Here is an 18,491-nt window from a genome sequence, read left to right on the forward strand (position 1 = left end):
TCCTAAGGAAAGATGATTAATGGCACTTTGAAAGGTACTTGTGCTCCTCCAGAAAGGGTGGGAGCAGCAGATACAGCCTATTGCTAACAAAAAATTAATTGCCTTCATTCAGCAGCAGACTCCAGAAATAATAAATCAACACAGCTGAGAAGACAGTGTCAGAGAAAGTATTTTCATGCAGAATTTTTAATCGAAGACACATGTGATAGTTTCATAGGTTTTGAGGTCAATGTGGGCCAATAAATCCAACAACCTGCTGTTGCTTCTTCCACACATTCCTGTAGTCAGTGTAGGAATTCAATGCACTTAGCCACTCCTCACTAGATGACCAAGTTTCTACCACCAGGAGAGAGCAGGAAGGGCCAAGGTTGGACACTGCACAGGGCAGGGTGTACTAAGTGTCCATACCTTTCCAGCCTAAGTATCCTTGCATCATTACAGGAGAGACCCTCCCACTTCAAACTGGGAAAAAAATTTCTTCTTCATTGCAAGCTGATTTAAAGGCATCTTAAAGAATCCTGAAGACGTACCAAGCAGGCTTGTAAGCAAGACTAATATGTATGATCCAATTGACTCTGGGTAGGTCTTTTACTGTGTATACTTGTTCAGGATTATTTCCACAGCAACCTACTCCGGCCCCCTTGGATTAGAGGAAAACTTGGCCCCCCCCCCGTGCAGATTATTATCCAGCCTTGATGTATTTTTTGTACCAAGAGCTATATTCTGGTTCTGTTTTACTCTGAGACCAGAACAACAGTTCACAAGGGTCTGGAATTAAAAGGAAAACAGATTTTACAGAGAAATACAGATAGTAGAGGGACAAGTGAGTTTATCAATTGAGAAGGAAAAATGTGCTAGTTGAACCATGCTGCTCAAATGTTTTATTTGAAGGTGTCTGTAGGTTGAGTGCCCAGTTTCCAAATGCGTGGTAATTCTGCCAAAGTTACCAGGCACTGTAAGAAAACATGAAAAAAGATTTTCCTCTGCCAGCTGCTGTCCCCACCCATCTGTCAGCAAGTCTGCATTCAACAACAATGTACACACAAAAGTGATTCCTCTTTCCCTGAATCTCCCGAGTCTTAATTTTGTGTCATGGCTGCATTCAGTAGTTTCTGTAAGACTATATCCTCCACTGAACCACTTCTGCAAAATTACAGCAAAAATCTTTTATGCACCATGAAAAGAGATATTCTTCAAGATATTCCTAATGAAAAGATATGAAAGTAAGTTCTTCTCTTGTTTATACCTCTCCTGAAGTTTCTACTTTGGAAATTTGTTGGACTATAACAGTTACAGTTGCAGGCCAGCTAGAGAGTTCTTGATGTTTAGCGAAAATGGAGAAAGGTCTTTGCATGTAGAAGAAACTACTACCAGGCTGGGCATGTGATCTCAGATCAAGAAATGGGAGCTTGGTTGCCTTTTCCTTTTTTCACTCCTAAAGAAAAAGTTACACAAAGGATCTCCCCCTGTGGTGGCCTACACTGGGACTAACAAAGAGCAGCTTGTTGCTTTGCCCGTGGAGAAGTGGCAGGACCAAAGGAGGTCCTCCAACAGCTGGTTAGCTCCCAGCTGTTCTGATACATTACTTTCTCCATATGCTTTTCCATGCATGCAACTAGAAGGCCTTTAAAGTTCTCCAGAAACCACCACTTGAACAAACAGGTCTCAGAGCCAGGGGGTGAGCGCTCTGAAGGCAGCAGCAGTTCAATCAGCACAAGCACAGAGTGAAGGCTGGCTGCTGTCCCTGTCCCAGCTGCATGACCTTTCCTGCTCAGCCCTTCAGCACAGAGCCTGGGAATGGAGAGGAATTCTGCATTTGAGCAGAACACAATAGGAACACTGTTACAGCTCCCGTGGGGCAGCAGCATTTCAGAATATGCTACATGCACAGCTTGAGCTGACACTAATGCTGGCCAGTCAATTTGTTAGCGTGCATTTTCTCTATAAGAGATTCTGGGCTAACAATTAGGGAAAATACACATTTTGGAGTTATATGGCAGATCCTTAGCACTTTCAAACAGTCATTACTCAATGGGAGTTCAAATGAAGAATATTTATTTCTACCCAGGTATACATTATGATGCAGAAACAAGTGAAAGCTGAAGTTATTAATAAACTAGCAAGTTCCAGAGATCTTTATTCAGCAGGAGAAACAGAAGTTTAGGCAGTTATTATTTAAGGAATTCTAAGACCATATATCAAATAAATACCAAAGAGGTTCATAACTGAACCTCAGCTTACAGTACATGGAGGAAGCTCTTCTGGGGGACAGCTGTAAAAGTGATCATTTTCAGAGGACTCAGAGCTACAGCACAAACTGGTGAGAGGACTTCTGGTACATACTCTGATGGCCTGGAGACAATTGAATCACTGCCAGGTGAGTGAGTAGGTAGCCACCTAATCCAGAAAATATTTTAATTTTACAGCAGCAGTGATAGTAACCTGCTAGTACACTTGTTTCCCAAGCAGACAGGGTTTCAAATAAAGCAGGCAGCTCTGTTCTCTTCTTTCTGAGTTTTGGTAAAAACAGAGCTTTTCAATCCTCTTCAGGTTATGCTCTAGAGGAAGGAGGGTGTAAGTATTGCTCACAGCATCATCTAGAACAGTCTAGCAGACCATAGTCATCCATAAGGTAAGAGAATCAGTTCTGTAGTCTTATAAACTAAGACACACAGGGAAAAAAAAAAAGAAACCCAAACAAAAAAATTAACAAAACCAAAACCCCCCAAACAATCAAACCCTAAGAATGACAAGACTAATTTGCTTTTGTAGTAAGGGCAAATCTGGCTCTTAGACAAGAAATAGATTAAGTGTATTCAGAAAGGTCTGTTTTTACAAGGATGATTAATAGGAGTATTTTCTTACTTACTGAGTTACTGTAAATACTGCTGGCTGGATTTAGAAACTTGAAATAACATGAACTTTAAAGTTCATTCACTGAATGATGATTCATAAAACAGTTTCAAAACCAGAACCCCAATGCCAAATCTGGGGCTTTTGAGCCATACAACTGGTAATTGATAAATTCCCCCGGTTACTAGGGGAAATGTATCTTATTGTTTATTAGTCAAAATTTTTAACAACATTGAAGCACTTTCAGGTAGGAATCTTCCAAGGCTGCCAAAGAGTCTAACTCTATAGAAGTAATAATTAGGGATGTATCAGCAGAAAGTCTGTTTGATTAGTCTATAACAATCAGCAGCTCTCCAAAGCGATCACACTGTGCTGAACTGGCACTCGACAGCCCTGCCAGCTCCAGAAATGCAGGTTTTTGGGTTTTACACTACTACAGAAATCTTTCACTTGAAAAGATACTCACAAGTTCCCACCATAACGAGAGGCTGTGCTAGGCAGCTGTGCTCCTGCTGCTCAAGAATGCTCGTTCCTCTATAGCTGTTTCCATACACTGTGCTGTGAATACATTGAAAGGAGTAAATTCATAATTCATCTTCGTAGGAAACCGATCAAAATAGGTTCTGCAGATCCCAAGACAACATTCCACAAGTGTCTGTCCAAAAGCCCTTAACACAGACAGAGAACTCTGCCTACCTGTAGTTTGGTTCCTAAACTATGGATACACCCTGGTACAATTCAAGCTGATTTGGAGGAGCAGAACGTGGAAAGGAATATCTGCTCTACTTGCTTTGCATAATCAAAGAGCCATGTAACTCCCAGAGAAGTAGTTGATGATTTCAAAGCTAGTGGATGGTTCAGCTATGTTGTTCCTATTAAATTTGTATCCATTAGGGAAGATATTAAATCTCCATCCAGGACTTTGGCAGATGGTGGTGTAACATTGTGTTTAAAGATGAATTTACAAGAGGGATCCGTGGGGAGTTTGGCTCCAGCAGCCCTCTTCTCCAACTGCTTCCAACCTTCATCACTGTATATCTTGGGCATGACCAAAGGTATGCAGCACAGAAAATGGCCAAACTGTTGCAGGTTTTCAGGCAGGTCAGAGCCAAGTAGCTTGAGATCAGTGACATAAGGACCAGTGCAGACCAGCTCTGTTACACAACTGTCAGGAACAGAAATGGCCTGAAAAGTCATCTTTGTGCCCTCCAGCCACAAACTTACTGACTAGAGACAAAACAGCTTCATTTTCAAAACGGCCATGTGAGTGTCAGCTGAAGGATGCGGAAAAACATGATGGAAATGCTTGACTGGGCCTCTGACAGAACCCAAGTGGGAGCCTGGAGACTCACTGCCATGTAAGGCTTCTCTGAAGCAGCACAGCAGGAATGCAACTCAGAGTGGTGCAGCATGTCAGTCAAGAACCAGCAACACAGAAATCCAAAGCACATGAAAATTAGTCAGCTATATTTGTTTTGTTGCAGTATTTTTGAAGGTCAGTCAGCTAAACTGATATAGTAAACAATGCAATAAATTCGGTGTATTTCTGTTCCAGGCCCTGAACAAATGGAGAACTCTGCTAATACAGCTCTTTGTTAAACTCTCTATTCATTGGCCTCCACCTAGATATTCCATTGCAAAAATGAAACCTCAACTGTCTTAAAATCCATTTCCACAATTTCCTTTAAGGGAATGCTACTGAGTCATGGCTGTAACATTAGATCTAATTAACTGGGGCTTTGTGCCAGCACAAATGTCAAACAGCTGATACTTTGATTTTTGGCTGTCTGTCCCCTAAGACCATTCAGTAGGTAGTAAACATAATGACTTCCTTAAAATTCCATTATTCTCTAAAAGAAATGCACAAAATTAATTTTTATGCTGTGACTTCACTTAGTTTATCCCCGTGCTCTGTTAGGGATGAAATATCATTGCAATATTTGCACACAGTGTGCACCTACCCTTTAAAAATATATCTGTGCTGGTTAAGAAAAAGCCACAGTACACTGTGACAAGTATGTACTTGTTTTGTTTAGCTGTGTACTTAATATTTTGCAAATGTGTATGCATTTTGTTTCAGTGCTATAATGTAAGTTTGGACATCAGAACTGGATATATTACCAAAACACTACTAGAATAACTCACTTTAACTTCCCTCAGAAGTAAACAGGAACACAGCTACCTATTTCACTGTTCCCTAAATATACCTTTTGCATCCTAAGCAGGCTTATTTAATGTCCTAACTCAGGAAGGTGTTTCAGACATGTTTTTCAGTACCCCTATTAACTCCTGTAGCTGGCTGGGCACATCTCTAAGTACTTCCCTGAACAGGGGCCAGCTTATGCCAGTAGAGAAAAAGCAACCAAGAGCAAAAGCTGCAAGGGGTGTGTCCTGTCTTGTTCAAGTACCTCGGTAATGACACTGAACATGAGGGGAAGTGCTGAAGCTGCTCTCTCGATGCTAAAGTGGGAATGAGCTGTGCACGTGATGCCCCCAACAGGTACATTCTGATCAATGTGACAGCAAAGGCCAGAGTCAAGGCTGGGGCTGTCCACTTGGGGCTGCCTTCTCATGCAGTAAGACAGGTCCTACTACATGGTTCACACTTCTTTCGTGCCTTAAAGTGCTGGAGAGCATCCTTTTTACACTGTCCTTTCTGTCTAGGAAACCAGAACACAGCACTGAAACAGCTTTTCTGTGCAAGATGAGGTAAGGCTTTTTCAGACCTTGAGGATGCACCTAGAGACTGGGATGGAGGAGGAGTTAATGGGGAAAAGAACCAATTTGTTCTTGCAGGTCACTTCCACTGGTTTTGCTTTTATAATTAAAGTTTACTGGAGCACTTGAGTATCATATACGGATTAAAATAAATGAGAGCCTACTGGTATTAGCTAGATATATGGAATATTTTAAACTGCTTCAACAGGCTTCAAAAATAATCTCCAATATCTCCAACATTTAATGAATAGTCCGCAAATAAAAGGGCTTTGAGTAAAAGACACGTACCTAACTTGACAAAATTAACATCAAAGAAGCTCCTTTGCTATAAAGTTTTGCTATCAGATGGAGGAATTGCCTCTATTCCCAATAATAAAGTTTTTGAATTATTCTGCCCTAGGTATATATATATATATAAATCTTTCCAGTAAATAGAATTGTTCATATTTTGGTCAAGATGACAAATCACGAATCCCTTCACAAAACACCAGTTCTGTAATTTTCTCAATAGTTTCACTGCAAGACAACAATGTTATTTTGTACATTTTAAACCAGAGACACTCATTTCTTGACAAGTATTACTTAAAAAGTGGAAATTCTCTAAGCTACACCAAAACAATGGCATTTTCTTCAGTAATCAATTTTATATGACTGGGTTGCTAGGCAAGGCTTGGCCAGTTCTTTAGTTCTGTACCATTTGGAGTCACCTACAGTTGTTTCAAATGTGAATGGCATATTGTCCTGTTAAAATCTCTGCATCTTTTCTTCAAACTCTTTTTACACATTTATATTCAGAAAGCTATGGAAATAAAAGCTAGAGGAAACAAAATCCCAGTGGATAAGCCATCCTACTGATATCTATGAAGAAGTATCTTGGCATGCCTGAACAGCTCATTGCCATTGCTGCAATCTACCTGACCATCACTTTACAATGCACAGCTACCAGTCAGGTGCAAGGACATTGTATCAGTTTAATTAATAAATGGATTAAAAAGTGGTCAAGAGAAACACTTATATTGTGTGCATTTGGCTTCCACTCTGAGGATTCATCACCAATCTTTCTACAGCCACCAGTTCAGTACAGAAGGATTGTCAGTAGATCAAAGCTCTCCCTGGGTAATACCTAAATACCTGACCCCCAGCACCGACCACCTCCTCTGATTCCTCTAAATATGCTGAATACCCAGCAGATCATAGTAATGACACAGCAAAGAGACACAAGTGCCAAAGATTTGCAGTTCTTTCATTTACTTTTCCACCCTGGCATTATGACCAGATCTGTAGATATTTCACTCTTATTCTTAGAAAACAAGTCAGTTCTTTGTACGTTGCCTTTCATTTTATCCGAAAGTTCTAGGGCTAAACTGATGCTCAGGGGTGCATACCCTCACTCAGGAGAAAACAAAGGTGCCTGTTAATGCTGTCTGCTCTGAATGACAAATCTCATACTGGAAACAAGACAGGAAAATCCTGACAGTGGATTCTACCTACTGCTGTGTGTGATAAGGCAGCACTCTGCATAGTAATAGTGATTGCAGCTTCCTTATTCCCTCCTGGGCGAGCTTTGCACAGGGTCAGGTTTTTGTGACCATTTTCATTCCAGCTCTGCTGTGTTATTTCAGTACTTCATTGCTGTACTGTCCACACTTTTTATAATATGCACAGTAATTTTCGTGTTTACTCCAGCTTTGCAACAACGTTATAAAGGCTACCAAATACTGCAGGATGCAACTGTTCATTAAACATTTTAACATCATTTATCAGCCTTTTCCAGTTATTTCCCCTCACTCTTCAGAAACTCCTCCTTCCCTAGAGAACCACAGTACCCAGTGTCAACCTTTAAGAGCATTATACCTTCTTATCTTCCCAAACATTCAATACCAGATACAGTAGTGCCTGTGGTTCAACCTTACAGGAACTTCCCCTCCAAAAAATCTGCTTTTCTAATTCAAGCTTCAGGCATAAGATAATTCTTTGGCTAACCATCACAAATTATTTGTTCAATCTGCTTAAGGGAATCATTTATTCCCATACTCTGATTCCCAGGTGCATAAGATAGAGGAACTAATTATGCTTGTAACTTCCAATAGCCTTGGTCACTGCACTGCAACTACTCCAAAAAATGGTGAACCACAGTGGGAAAAAGCTCACTTTCTGCAGAAATACTCAATATGCTGTATGAAGTATAAATGTACCTGTATCCCACTATCCTTCACTGGGCCTTTTTCACTTTAGCCAGTTCATCTGACTTAAGCAGTGACATACATATGCTGATGCCACCTGATGTAATTTATCCCTGCTAAGGCTCTGACATAGTAACTTCTAAATCAGAAATCAACACTGTATGTTTTCTCATTCTGTAATAAATGGAAAATACTGTGATTCAGAGTTACAAAAATGCTCTCAACAAAAATGCTGAGAGAGGTGTTTAACCTGATCCTTGCATGCAACTAAGCTATATTCAGGGCAAAACTAAAAATATGCATTGAAAACCACTTTGTCAGCTGCTCCCAGCAACAACAGCTGGTAAAAATCCTTTAGCATCTCTCTGAAAAGGAAGTGAAACCTGGGGCATCATCATAGCCAGCTGTTCACCATCTGGGATTTCCCTCATATTGGCAGGAACATTTAGGTCTGTATTTCAGGTGGCTTTGTAGCCCCCTTGAACAGACACATATAATCTAAGACAGAACTAAGGTGCACAACTCAGAATAGATTGGTCATGTTTTGGATCCCCAGCTTGCTCCCCCAAGTCTGAATGAGCAGTTCAATGACTTGGTCTAGACACTACTCAATTAGCTCTTTTTCCCTGCTCACCTTCCTCTTCTGTCCTCCCATCCCTGCAGTTCTCCTCAATATTACATTACAAGAACAATAAGGTTGCCAAGTTTAGCCCCAGAAACAACAAAAACCCCCAAACGAACCAAAAACCAAGCCCCAAACAAACCAAAAATCCAGACTCAAGTAGATTTTCAGGTATGGAAAATTCAGTTCAAAAAGTTACATTTTGGCAAAGACCTTCTCTTCAATTGTTCCCAACAGAAAGTCTCAGCAGTACTAAGCAATTCTGTCAGCCTCAAGAACAGTAAATACTTCAGTAGTGCTGTGCATACACACACACACGCACACCTATTTTCATACTGTGCACAGATTTCCTGCACAATAGGCTAATTTCAGTTTTCACATGCTTCACAGCTTGGTTTTGATCAGTTACAGAAAAGTGGATAAAGTACCAGTGTTGAATATTTATTTGCTAGCTTATTTCATTTCAGTGGTTAAGGGGAATAGCGCATGGTTTCCTAGACAATACTTTCATCAAATTGCTTCTCAATTGGTCTGATGTCATCCAGAGTTAATGTGTTCATAATGAATAATGCATTAGGAAGGAATATTTTTCACAGATACAATAAGGAAATAATTTTAACTTCATATCAGCACTGTTTCAGACTTTTCAGTATAATTGCACAGTCAGGTTTTTTGTTGTTTGTTTGGGGGTTTGTTTTTCTGGGGCTTTTTTGCACTATTACAGCATGAACAAGCCAAAAGAAAAATCTGTCTTGCAAAGATGACAATACACTGAGCTCAATTTAATCAGTCTGAAAGTTTGTGGTTTGAGGACTATACATCATCATGGTAAGCTCCTAAGAGCTGACTGTAGAGGCTTCTAGTCATGGACCTCTGTGCATGAAATCCTGTAACTCATTAAACCACTGCTGTGCCTTCTCATTGCTGGAAATCCAGAGCACAGATTTGGCCTTCCTGTTTATGAAGCATTCTCTGAAAACAGCTATTTTCCTTGTGAAATAATTCATAAGCTGTTTTAAGGAGCTTCTGTGATAAAGGTTTTTCCTTTACAGGGAAATTGTTCATCACAGTTAAGTTGGGCCTGACATTGACAGGTTGTTTTGGAATGAGAAAAGATTAAACCCCACATTTCTCAGCTTATTCTTAACGTTTTAATTCCTACTCTTTACAGTGTCTACTTAAGAAGAGCTGGAGACTGCAAGTTATGTGGGCCAGCCATATTTAAAGGTACTCCTCAGAGCTGCAACAAGCATTTGATTTACATCAATTCTTCGAATAAAGCAGTTTATCCAGCCTGGCTTTCCATCAGCCAGTGACTTTCTGTGCTTCAATGAACACTGAATTCTTTGCAGCCATCCAACCAACAGCAATGGAGTCGAAGGTGCTTGGGCCCTACATCCTCACTGCAGGGGCTTGCAAACTGTTGTTGTCCTTTCGAGTAAGGATTCTTCCTGGAAATTCAATCAACATAACACAGTTCTATTCTTCACTCTGATTTCTGTGTAACCCTTTTAACTTGGACACCCCTAAGCCATCCATCAGAGGGTGACAGGAAACTCTGAGTACATGAGTGAAGAAGGTCACAGGCTGGATCTCTCTGTGATGGTCTCAGTGTCAGAAACTGAAATTGGAGCTTTCCTACTCTAATATGATGAGAAAGCTGAAACAACTTTTTAATGTCTTCATTTTTTCTCATCTTTATTATGAATATAGATGTTTCTGAAGAATTCAGCCATTTTCCAGTCAAATGTTTTGCATTTCATAAATAAAGTGATGCCTGATGAGTAAGTAGAGACAGGTTGGAATGGCTGAATGTATCCAGACCAAGGCATCCAAATCAAGAAAACATTTGGGCACATTTAAATCCTGCCAAGCACCACTGCAGGTGGGCTTCATTCACCCATGACCTTCATGGGGACCAAATCAGGATTCCAGGTTTGTTCAGGCCCATATCAAGGGCAATCAGGATCTTGTTAAGTCTCTGAACACTCAGTTCTCCTGGTGAGCAGGTGATGTGTCATGGAACTGCTTCCCAAGGAGCCGGCAGAGGAAAAATGTTATAATTTCATATGAAAACAATCAAAGCATTTAAGCAAGCAGAAATATCTTAGCAGCAGATGAATAAATTGTGCAGAATAAACTACAGCACCAAGCATATGATACAAAAGAAACCTTAATTTAGATGCTAATTAACCCAAATGTAAGAATTGCAGGGTTAATTAAGCAACATATCCCTCCCACAATTTTATCTGCTGCAGACACAGGTGAGATGAGAAAGATCTTACCATTTGATCAAATTAGCTACAAGCCACAGTGGAGACTTCTGATAAACATTTTTTGAAAGCATTTAATTATGAGCCCTAAGTAGGATGGATTCTGCATTGCTTTACATCCATTTTTATTACTGGACATGACATATCAAATGATCAAGAAAACAGTCACTTCAACAGCTATGTAATAAACCTTCTCCTGCAGCACAGTTGTTAAAACAAAACATACTTCTAATCAATTTACTTCTAACCAGTAGGCAGCAAACTCATTAAGTTTAAATTAAATCCTTATTTCAAGCACAGAGTGTAACCACTCTTGGTACAGTGACTTGTTCCATGGCAATTCTCTTTTCAAGCTCTGTTCTAAGTTATCCTTTTCCTTGTCTGTGACACCACAGCAGCCACCTGAAAAGCAACATTCTCTGCTTAGACTCAGGCAACTGGTTTGTTGGCTAATGGGAAGAGAAGCCTTCATGTAGGTAAGATCCCTGACTAGACTAAGTTTATTCTTTGGCAACTGGGAGAATTCCATTACTGTCTTCCTTATTTGAGCATTGATCCTGCAAGAACCATCAAGATCTGCCTTCCCCTGTAACATCTAAAGACCTTCCTTCCCTAACAAGCCAGCCTGCAAACAGAAGACTTGCTGTTGGGAGCAGACCTCAGGCACATCTTTCTAGCTGACAAGTCTCCATTCTCCATTTGTACCAACTCAAGAGTGCAAAGGTAAAGCAGCCAGGCAGGGAATCTTTCACATCTTGATGGCATCCAAAGGTGCACACTATGTTAAAACTCCCATGAAATAACTAATTAGAAAAATGGTTAGAAAAATATTGTAATTGCAGGCCTTTAGCCTCAGCTGATATCAGTGGGAATCAGGTAGCTCAGTATTTTAAAAAAATAAGATCTAGAACCTAAATTGTTTTCTTCAGCTATTTAATTCCAGAGATTTAGCAAAAAAGGGCCCTGGCACAGAATTCAAATCACAACTCATTGCTCATAAATAGCACTATTTTATCAGCACAGTAAATCACAGGAGGAAAAAATATCCTCATTAAGAATATTCAGAATGCTGCACAGGATTTTCAGATTAGTTGAACTTTGATATTTAAGCAGTAACTGCTGAATTTGGCTTATCAATACTTTACCAAATGACAGAGGCCCAGACTCAGGATGCATTGGGGATTTACAGAAAGTCGAAGAAAATACCTGATCTATTATGTACCAGGAAAATTTATAAGTTGCAAGCCAGCTCAGTGTCTCCAGTGCAAAAGCTATCTTGGTAGATAGGCCAGAACCCCAGTTTAAAAAAGCTACAGAAACAATAACTAATTCTCCAAAGATCATCCTGAAAAAAAGGATAAAGTAGCATTTCTCCTTCATGGCTTCCAGGTCCAAATATTTAACAGGGTATTTTTGACCATGCACTGTCCTGTACCAAAGCAGCCAAGATAGGGGGAAAAAAAATATTATTGTATTTTCCAAATCTGCTGTATATTTTTCTAAGCTGTTTCTTAACCAGTCAGTTATCTTCATACATTTAAGCTGGAAAGTTCCTTAGCATAACACTAGAAATTCTAGTTTAGTTTCCTGTGCTTTCTGGAAGTACCATGTTCTGCAGAAAGCAAAGGAATCAAAAATATTTTCACTGCTGTCCCATGAAGCAGTTGCTTCATCAGTGTGCCCTGAGCTTAAATCCTGAATCACTGCTGTCTCCAGAAAACAGCCTTATTTGAGAGAGTTTATGTTGCAGTTACTGGTTCCCAAAGTAACCCAGATTAATATCTTTTCAACTTAATGCTCAAACTACCAGAAAGTGTCCCAGTTAAGCTCACTCCAGAAGAGTTAATGACAGAAAAACACTGAATTGAAAATTCTTATCTGTTTGATAAAAAAAGCAGGGTAGAGAGATGTCTTACACCAGGGCAAAAGGAGAATCAAGACATAGCAGACTATGCCATATTTTTCTGTCAGCACTTCAGAGCTTGCAAACATTTATCTCCCCATTTTATAGGGCTCAGTCACTTCTCAGAGCTCTCCCATAAGCCAGGCACTTTAATGTTATCCAAATATTGAGCTCCCTACAAGTCAATAAAAACATTTATTGACTTAAAGATTCAGTCTATAAAAACACACAATTAGAGGACTTCTGTTATAAAAGAGTGACAAAGTAGGAAGAGAAACTGGCAGGTAATGGATTTGACATTAACTTAAAAAAAAGTAATCCTCTGGCATTACTCTTTGTAGCATGCACACTATGAAGCACAGTAGTTGTAGTCACTGGAATAAAGCTTATCTAGTATTAAAATAGGTACAGAAAAATGTGCACTTACAAAGGCACACAAGGTTCTACTCTGCAAACATTAGGAAGAAGTGGTCCTTGGGTCTTATTGGCATCCTCAAGTTGGTTCATCTAAACTGTTTATGATTATTCACTTGTTTATCATTCCTATCACATACTGAGGTGACTCAGATGAAAACCCTCCTGCTCTATGTCAGCAGCAAGATTCTGCAGCTCTTGCAGTGCAGGATGTCTAACAGACCCAATACCCATTTATGTTCCATCAATCACTTGTATATTTGTTTCTGTCCATTTTTTTCCATTTCTGTTTTTAACACTATGAAGCTTGTTGCACGGTGCTCCTGGAAAAGGAGGGCTGCTGCTGCAGCAGAACTTCATTTTAGCCCAGCTGAAATTTGAAAGAACAAACCCCACATTACTCTCAGTAAGTGCTGCAGAACAATATCTTCCTGTAATGCACCAAGGAATCACACAGAGCTGAGAAGATGCTCCTAAGGACAAAGAAAGTCTGCAACAGAGCACAAAAGGGAACCGATGTCTGCAAAAAATCGGTTTGGTTTTAGCTAGGGGTGAACACAAGTTCTTTCCCTACCATAAAAACCTAGTCCCACTCCTAACTGGTCCTCTTTATTAAAGCATTTATTAAAGTATTTATTATAGCAAAACGTTTTCCCTACAGTTGAAAGGGTCTCTACAAATAAACAAAACAAACCCTCTTCTCTTTAAAAACAAAAAATGAAGTTACCCTTCTCTGTTAAAGGACCATTTTTGTTCTGTGAAATCAATAATTAGCAGTAAGGCTGTATCTGATTGTTTCAAAAAGCCACAGATATGCCAACACGGTCACAAAAACGTAGAGAAGCATTGTTTGTTCAAGTTTTATGGTCATTAGAAAACACCATCTTAGGGTGGATATTTAACTATGTGCTTTTGCTTTATCTAGTAATTTCAGATTTCTTTCCTTCCCAAAGCCACAGGTATTAATAAAAAATAATTTTAAGAAATATTTGGCAAATTTATAATGAATATGCACCAACAGTAATAAAGGAAAAACATTAATTGGTGTTTTGGAGCACTAGACAGCATGAACCTAGCCATGGAGAAAGCAGGAGTTAGTTGAGAATTAAAATCTTTCTAATTCACTTGTAATAGCTGCATAGCAGTTATTAAAACTTCATTTGCAATGTAGATTTCCATACCCACTGAGAAGTTGTATAGATTCTATATGCCAGCAGTAAAATCAATATAACATTCTGTAATGCATTGGCAGGGAATCACTTACTCTTCTTGCAAACACAATTCATCAGGACTCTGACAGCTTCCAGGCACACAATGGATTCCATTAAAACAAGGATTCATGTTTTTCCTCCTCAGAGTACTTGAGATCTATCCACATTTAGCAAAAGCCCAGTAATTACTCTTGCAGCCCAGGCCTGAGGAGGGGCAGGGACTGAGCTCTGCTCTGGGGGGACCAGGGACAGCACCCAGGGAACGGCTGGAGCTGTGTCAGGGCAGGCTCAGGTTGGATCTCAGGGAAAGGTTCTTCCCCCAGAGGGTGGTCGGGCACTGCCCAGGCTGCCCAGGGCAGTGGGCACAGCCCCAAGGCTGCCAGAGCTCCAGGAGGGTTTGGCTGATCCTCTGGGGCACAGGGGGTGACTCCTGGGGATGGGCCTGTGCAGGGCTGGGAGTTGGACCTGATGATCCCTGTGGGTCCCTTCCAGCCCAGCACATTCTGGGATTCTGCTCTGTCAAACTGGCTGCTTTTTGTGGAAGTGGAAGTGTCAGTGCTCATAATGAATCCTTTAATTGTCCACATAAATGGTCTAAGTTCTTCTGCAGAATCTTCAGTATGAATGCAATACTCTCAATTATATAAAACATCAATCCTGTCTCTAGTTTTTTTTTTCATAATTAAGTCAAATTATGCAGAGTCAAAGAACAAACAGTGCTTGTTTGGGTCAGGAGCCACTAGGTGAATGGTGGCACTGTGGTAGTGAAATGAGAATGGGAAAATTATGACCTTAAAAGGCCATAAAGCACACAGTTTTTTAAAAAAAAGCCCAAATAGATTTCCTCATCTGATAAGCTTGTGTTGTCAGTGTTTCATACGGAGTCAATGAAGTGTAAGGTAAAAAAATTACTACATAAAATAGCTACAAAAGAACTATAGCTTTATATCACTGGATATAAGCTTAATAATGATTCTTGGAAATTAATTTTATCAGTTATACACATGATTGAAATAGTTCCAGCATTATAATACTGATGAGATAATTAAAGTAATTAGAAACTACACCTTGAACAGTCAGTCAGTAAAAACACCTTGAATCATAATCAAAACCTTTTCTTTCCTAAAGGAAGAATCTTTTTTCCATATTGCAGATTTTTCATTGCCTCTTATTCATTTTCTTCAGACAGTGATTAGAATAAGCCTTGTCAGTGGTTGGAGAGAACACATTAGGAATGATTTTACATAGATAAGAAAAAAATCAATATCCCATTCCTGGCATTCAGAACCCTTTACATCTGACCTTTTACTCCCCAAACATGCTTTCCCTTGTTTCTCAGAAAAGCTCACTTTACAGGAACATCTGTCTTAGACAAGACATTTGCTCGTACACTTAGAATAAAGGTTTGAATTTTATAATACAGAATACTACAAGCCAGTTTAACAGAATTCATTTGCTCTGGTCCAGGCAAAGGCTTAGTTACCGCTGCTGTAAATGAACTTCTGGAACACTCCTTTTCCAAGCATCATCTCCTTTTCTCACCAGTGTTACAAAGGCATGCAAGGAATACCATTTAAGACAACTTGAAAATTCTAATCTTTGAAAAATTCCAGGAGTGCAGCAACTAAGATTGATTTAATGCAAGAGCAGACCAGACTTTAATTCAGTTCTCAGATTAAATGCAGCTAATATTTCATGTTCTACTCTGAAGTTCAGAAAAATTCCATCTCCCTGTTTTTCAATGTTACCATTCCTTAAGATGTCAGCTTCTTGCATATTTTTAAAATTTATTTTTAATTTTTATTTCTGGTCAAGAAAAATAGTTTGCTAATACTTCTACTATATTTGTGTACAGAGGTGCCAGCCAGATCACATCTTATTTACGCTGAGTGCAAACACCCAATGTTTAACGAGCAGTTAAGGGAAAAATATATGTAAGGAGTTTTACTGTATTCAATTTGAGAGCACTGAACACATCCCAAATTCCAACCAATCTCTATTGAAAGGCTTAAAAGTTGGCCAAGATTTCTGTAAATAAAAGCCAAAGTCCAGAGAAAATGGAAAAAAAAAAAGCTGCTTCAGCAGCAGTTCGCCTTTTCTTGCCACAGATAACCATTTGACTGTGAAGCTGATATGATTTTGACAGTTCAAGTACAAATTTGCCTTGATTATTGATAACTGCCAGACACCAACAATTTTCCTGGCCCTTAAGACAAGTTTTTCCAAATTAGAATGCTGTATTAAGATCTCCTCCCATGAATCGATTATGGAAAATCACTACTTTAAAGTATTTTTCCTTGAACTTTCACATGTAAATGATTAAAACAAGGTCTTAGACATGTCCTTTTCAAGCATGTAAGATTCCTACTAAGAAAAGTTAAACAAAATTGTTTTGCATTACATGGAACTTACTCCAGGGAAGCTGAAATACTCCAGCAGAACTGCAGCCTGAAGAAAAGTGATTCAGAAATGAGCCATATTAACTCCGGCTCCTACCCCTGATAGTTTCTGTCTCAGCTTAAAATCATCGTACCATATGTCAGCACAGTAAAAGCCATGTTCCTTAATTGAGGCAATGTTTTTAAAACCATGGCATTCGAACACTTGTGCGTTGGTTTTGTACCGTAAACCCCCCGTGGGGCGGGGCTGGGCCGTGAGGGGCCGCGAGGGGCCGCGTGCGCAACCGCCGCTCGCGCGCGCCGCGAGGGCCCTCGGGCCGCGCGCCAGTCCGGCCGCGTGTCCGTCCGTCTGTCTGTCTGTCTGTCCGGGAGGAGCCTCCCCACCTTCCCACTCCCTGGGGCAAAGGGCTCCAAGGCTCGTGCCCTACGGGGCTCTTCTGGGCCTTGCTGTCCAGTCCCTCCGGGCCTTGGGGCTTTCCTGCCCCGGGCCGCGCCGCAGCGCTGCTGTCTCAGGGGAGCTGCGTGGCTGCTGCGCCCTGAGGGGCCCGTGTCCCACACCGGCCGCAGGTGTGAGCCGGGAAACTCTTCTGTGGCTACTGCAGACTTACCTGTGGTGGTGGGCTAGAGGAGTAGCAGCTGCGTCGAGGCCCCTGCTAAGTTATCCGTGTGGGAGCGGGCAGGGCCGAGGCGAGGAGCGGCCTTTTCCTGTATTTGGAGAGAGTTCTCCTGCAGTCCGCGGTGTGGTTTGGCTTGTGCTGGGGCAGATTGCAGTGCTCTCCTGTCTGGGGGATGGGAGGTGGCTGAGTAGATGATATTTACTGTAGCCTAAGCATCTTTATTGAAGGTGGTGTAACCATGAGCTGTGGCTGAAGCTCTGTGCTGTCTGGCACTTTCCAAATGCAGTGTTGATGCTTATCAGCTCTTCCAGTATAGTGCATTGGAAAGCAGTAAAATGTTTTACGATATCAGTGTGATACATTTAATGTAAACGTGACTGTTGCTTCTTTCCAGTGGTAAAGAGGTGCTATTTTGACTTAATTGCAGGTTTGAGTCGTGGTTGGACCAGAGCTCCCAAGCTTGCCTTGCTCGGATCATGAGGAATAGCAGAAGACACTGCTGTAGTTGTGGCTAAAAGGGTGAGGTGCTCTCAGGGTATTTCAGCCAATGCCCTCCAGAAAGGGAAGAAATAAAATTTTAAAGTAGCGATTAGAACTAAAGCTAAGTGCTACTAAACAAATAGCACTCATCTGAACTACTTGAGGGCTAAAGGTAAGTTGGACAGTCTTGTGAAGTGCCTTTATTAAACATGTGAGTAAACGGACTAAACCGCAGTTGCCACTGCGTGGTTTGGATGTATTCCAGTGTGTCACACAAATAAGAAATTTATATAGTTATGCTTATTATTGTGAGAGGGACTTTTCTGCTATTTTTTGTACCTGTATGGACTCCATAAAGCATGTCTATTATTCTGCTGATGTGGTGACTAGATAAGGAGCTGGTCTGCATGTTTAATTCTTGGTCTTGCAAGCTGGTGAGTATACTAGATCTAATAAACCATGCATATAGCTCACTGATTTACTCATTTGGCTGTGGTTTTGCATGCATTTGTATAGTGTGCTAAACTGAAATTGCCCTACTGGATAATCCACATAGAAACATATCTTTTTGAAAATCAGTAGGAAATGTTGGCCACTGCTACTTATCATTCTTGAAGGAGGTACTGAACGCTTCCAATTACATCAGTTGGGTGATTTTAATACCAGCATTAAGGGTATTAATATCAAATGATGTAGTTATGCTACTGCAAGCAGTATGATCATTTGAGTTAATGCCAGGGAGATCTTTCCTCCTTCCGCACCAAAGCGCACCGTAATCGTACCCAGAGCTATGCATCTTTTATGTGTTCTAGTTCATG

The 18,491-nt window shown here is 40.4% G+C and overlaps 2 long non-coding RNA genes across 2 annotated transcripts in view; one reads left to right on the forward strand and one right to left on the reverse strand.

Annotated features, from left to right (window-relative positions):
- Positions 1-9,513: 9,513 nt before the first annotated feature.
- On the reverse strand, positions 9,514-16,956 carry LOC135419931 (uncharacterized). The gene is made up of 2 exons (XR_010433209.1): positions 16,590-16,956; positions 9,514-9,827 (listed from the first exon to the last, which is right to left on the reverse strand). It is a non-coding gene; the product is annotated as an uncharacterized LOC135419931 (long non-coding RNA).
- The window catches only part of LOC135419932 (uncharacterized), a 71,757-nt gene continuing 70,139 nt past the window's right edge, over positions 16,874-18,491 (forward strand). Inside the window, exons 1-2 of the long non-coding RNA XR_010433210.1 lie at positions 16,874-17,143; positions 17,621-17,712. This is a non-coding gene — a long non-coding RNA (uncharacterized LOC135419932). The remainder of the gene's footprint in view (positions 17,144-17,620; positions 17,713-18,491) is intronic.

Source organism: Pseudopipra pipra, chromosome 10, assembly GCF_036250125.1.
Source record: "Pseudopipra pipra isolate bDixPip1 chromosome 10, bDixPip1.hap1, whole genome shotgun sequence".
Taxonomy (NCBI): Eukaryota; Metazoa; Chordata; class Aves; order Passeriformes; family Pipridae; genus Pseudopipra; species Pseudopipra pipra.